Source organism: Schistocerca americana, chromosome 5, assembly GCF_021461395.2.
Source record: "Schistocerca americana isolate TAMUIC-IGC-003095 chromosome 5, iqSchAmer2.1, whole genome shotgun sequence".
Classification (NCBI taxonomy): Eukaryota; Metazoa; Arthropoda; class Insecta; order Orthoptera; family Acrididae; genus Schistocerca; species Schistocerca americana.
The window spans coordinates 629454881-629459859 of NC_060123.1; positions in this window are offsets into that span (position 1 = coordinate 629454881).

The window sequence follows — 4979 nt, forward strand, 5'->3', positions numbered from 1 at the left end:
ACATATGTGGCCTAGTGAGTTACACGATTATACCATGGCAGAGGGATTATCAGAGAAGAATGCGTTTTACCCGCGAAGGAAAAGAGTATTCAAAAAGAGACGGGATTTCGTAACTTCACGTATAACAACATTAGTCCGATACACGCGAATTTTTCGTTGCTATGTTGGCGAACATACCTGAAAAGTATATATATATACAGGGCTATAACAAATGATTGAACCGATTTCATAAATTCACTGTAGCTCCATTCATTGACATACGGTCACGACACACTACAGATACGCAGAAAAACTCATAAAGTTTTGTTCAGCTGAAGCCGCACTTCAGGTTTCTGCCGCCAGAGCGCTCGAGAGCGCAGTGAGACAAAATGGCGACAGGAGCCGAGAAAGCGTATGCCGTGCTTGAAATGCACTCACATCAGTCAGTCATAACAGTGCAACGACACTTCAGGACGAAGTTCAACAAAGATTCACCAACTACTAACTCCATTCGGCGATGGTATGCGCAGTTTAAAGTTTCTGGATGCCTCTGTAAGGGGAAATCAACGGGTCGGCCTGCAGTGAGCGAAGAAACGGTTGAACGCGTGCGGGCAAGTTTCACGCGTAGCCCGCGGAAGTCGACGAATAAAGCAAGCAGGGAGCTAAACGTACCACAGCCGACGGTTTGGAAAATCTTACGGAAAAGGCTAAAGCAGAAGCCTTACCGTTTAAAATTGCTACAAGCCCTGACACCCGATGACAAAGTCAAACGCTTTGAATTTTCGGCGCGGTTGCAACAGCTCATGGAAGAGGATGCGTTCAGTGCGAAACTTGTTTTCAGTGATGAAGCAACATTTTTTCTTAATGGTGAAGTGAACAGACACAATGTGCGAATCTGGGCGGTAGAGAATCCTCACGCATTCGTGCAGCAAATTCGCAATTCACCAAAAGTTAACGTGTTTTGTGCAATCTCACGGTTTAAAGTTTACGGCCCCTTTTTCTTCTGGGAAAAAGAACGTTACAGGACACGTGTATCTGGACATGCTGGAAAATTGGCTCATGCCACAACTGGAGACCGACAGCGTCGACTTCATCTTTCAACAGGATGGTGCTCCACCGCACTTCCATCATGATGTTCGGCATTTCTTAAACATGAGATTGGAAAACCGATGGATCGGTCGTGGTGGAGATCATAATCAGCAATTCATGTCATGGCCTCCACGCTCTCCCGACTTAACCCCATGCGATTTCTTTCTGTGGGGTTATGTGAAAGATTCAGTGTTTAAACCTCCTCTACCACGAAACATGCCAGAACTGCGAGCTCGGATCAACGATGCTTTCGAACTCATTGATGGGGACATGCTGCGCCGAGTGTGGGAGAAACTTGATTATCGACTTGATGTCTGCCGAATCACTAAAGGGGCACATATCGAACATTTGTGAATGCCTAAAAAAACTTTTTGAGTTTTTGTATGTGTGTGCAAAGCATTGTGAAAATATCTCAAATAATAAGGTTATTGTAGAGCTGTGAAATCGCTTCAATCATTCGTAATAACCCTGTATATGAGTTACATATAACAGATATGTAGTTTGTTGTTAGCTGACGAAAATGGTTACATACGTTTACGCAGTATCAGCAATTATTTACCATGTATACACCAAGGTGAAAAAACGTAATGGGATACCTCCTAATATCGTGTCGGACCTCCTGATCTCCAGGCGTAGTGCAGTAACTCGACTTGGCATTGACTCAACAAGTCACTGGAAGTCCCACGCACAAATACTGAGCCATGCTGCCTCCATAGCCAAAAAAATGTCTCTGAGCACTATGGGACTTAACATCTGAGGTCATCAGTCCCCTAGAACTTAGAACTACTTAAACCTAACTAACCTAAGGGCATCACACACATCCATGCCCGAGGCAGGATTCGAACCTGCGACCGTAGCGGTCGCGCGGTTCCAGACTGCAGAGCCTAGAACCGCTCGGCCACACTGGCCGGCGCCTCTATAGCCGTCCATAATTTGTAACGACGTCAGAGAGAGAGCAAGTTACGTTGCTGTTAAACGATCTTCGGTCTTGTCGTGATACAGTCTTTGCCTCTGCGCGGTCTGATGCATTCTTAGTTGACGTGTTTTAGGAGACGGACCTATTCAGTAGTGCTGTGTTGGCTCGGGATTGTATCCGTTGGATGAAGAAAGGTTTACTGTAAAGGACAGCAAGGATGAATATGATGTGTATATTGAAAGGTTAAAGGAATACAAATCTTGAATAATGTTATTTTTTTAAGAGAAGAAGTTTGAGGTAAGACTGCAGTACTGCGCACTCAATTTGTAGAAATGGGAATTGGTAGCTAGTTAACTTTGTTCACTTGCTCAGAGCTGAGAGAAAGACCATACCATTTTTCTGAGATACGCATTAACATATTAACTAATTAGTTTGATTTTTATAGAAATTTTATGGTAAGATTCTACCCATTTAAATCATTGCTCACTTTATTAAGCATAATCTTGTTAGACCAATGCTGTGTGTGAAGGTCACGCGAATCTTTACCTTGACTTTTTGAATACATACTTCATTCTAAAATAGCTGCATTGGAATATCTTTTCATAGGCATAGTTATTCTCCCAACCCCAGTGTTTATCATTATACATAACCACACAGCACCGTGTGGCATGCAACAGTGTGAATACAGTTCGGAAATTTTATTTAGAAATGGAAATCTACCTCAGCCGCTGCCTGCTTGCTGTTTGCTGTTGTGCTTTTGAGAAATCTGCGACAGTATTATGAAGATGGGAGGTAAGTGAAAATTTTGAGTAGGGCAATATAATTGTTTTACTTCAGCTGCGCATTTAATATAAAAGCAAGTTGTATTCAGACTAGTTACAGTTCAATTCAAATTAGATGTCAAAGTCTGGCGTACGACTTTAAGTTGCATAACAGTTTGAGGGTACATAGTTTTGGTAATACATAGCCTTTTATAGAGTCGGCGGTAAAGTTGGACTAAATTTCATAGAGAAACAAAATATAGTGGGGAAGTGTTGTTAGTGGAGGATGTTGTGCACGAACTTGATTATCCCATAACTGTTTGATGGGAATCATGTCGGGCGATCTTGGGGGGGGGGGGGGGGGAGGAGGGGGAGCTAGATCACTAGCTCGAATTATATAGAATGTTCTTGAAATCAATTGCAAACAACTGTAGCTGAGTGATATGGCACATTGTCATCCACAAAAATTCCATCGCTGTTTGGGATCATGACATCCATGAATGGCTGCAAAATGGCCTCCAAGTATCCGAACAGGGCTCAGTCTGTTCGATGAAAGCACAGTGCACACCATTATGTAGCCAGCACAAACTTGCACTGCACCTTGTAGACAACTTGCGTCCACGGCTTCGAGGGATCTGCGCCAGATTCGAACCCTACCATCAGTTCTTACCAACTGAAACACGACTCGTTTGACAAAGCCACGATTTTAGAGTCGTCTAGGGTCCAACACATACGGTCACCAGCACAGGAAGATGCTGCAGGCGATGTCGTGCTGTCAGCAAAGGCATTCACGTCGCTCGTCTTCTGCCACAGCCCGTTAAGCCCAGATTTTTCTACGCTGTCCTAACAAATACGTTCGTCCCACATTGATTTCTGCGGTTATTTCACACAGTATTGCTTGTCTGTTAGCACTGACAACTCTATGAAAACGCCGCTGCTGTCGGTCGTCAAGTGAAGTCCGTCGGCCGCTGCGTTGTCCGTGGTGAGAGGTAACGCCTGACACTGTGGACCTCTGAATATTGAATTCCCAACGATTTCCGAAATGCAATGTCCCATTCGTCTAGCTCCAACTGCCATTCCGCGTTCAAAGTGTGTTAAATCCCGCCGTGCGGCCACAATCACGTCGGAAATGTTTTCACATGAATCGCCTCAGTACAAATGACAACTCCGCCAATGTACGGCCGTTTATGCGTTGTGTACGCGATATTAGCGCCATCTATATATGTGCATATCGCTATCCCATGACTTTTGCCACCTCACTGTAAAAATGGATCAATCAGTTTGTATTGAATTTTGCTACAAGAACAGAATGAAGTGCAGAGAAGTTTTAGAAATGTTACATATTTCCTTTAGTGAGAGTGCTACGATTAAAACTAGGGTTTACGAGTGGTAAAAGCGTTTCGAAGTCGGTCGTGAAGACGTTAAAGATGATAATCGCCGTGGACGTCCAGCAGATCATCAACCGATGAATCCAAGAAAAAGCAAAGGTAATGTTTATGAACTACAGACGGATCACACTCAGAGAAGTTGCTACAGTTATTGGTTGGCATATCAGCCCGATAATGCCGGGACGGCCTTCGTTCATCAAACATACAGGGTGACAATGTATTGAACTATATGAAAAAAACGTGAGTTAGTTACAAAACACGGCGTGCACACACTTTATTCAACATGGAAATGTCAGTAAGGATATTTGGATTTACGTTACGACATGTTCGATCTGCCTGCCATCGTTGGCGATGATGTGACGCAGACGAATAGCGAAAATCTGCATGACCCGCTGAAGTGTCGGAACATCGATGCTGTCGACGACTCATGAATGGCTGTTTCCAGCTTAGCAGTGCTTTGAAGTTATTGCTGCAACCGTGTCTTTAATATAGCCCCACCAAAAGGAGTCACCCATGTTCAGATCCGGTGGATATGACGGCCAATTGAGGCCCATGCCAGTGGCTTCTGGGTATCCCAGAGCCAGAATGCTGTCCCCAGAGTGCTCCTCCAGGATATCAAACACTCTCTTGCCTCGATGGGGTTGAGCTCCGTCTTGTATGAACCACGTCTTGTGGAAATAAGGGTCACTTTGGATAATAGGGATGAAATCATCTTCCAAAACTGTGCAAAAGGAAATATCGCACCGACTATTCCGTGACTGGACATTGGATACCACACAATCACTCGTTGAGGGTGAAGAGACTTCCCGATCGCGAAGAGCGGATTCTCAGTCCCTCAAATGCACC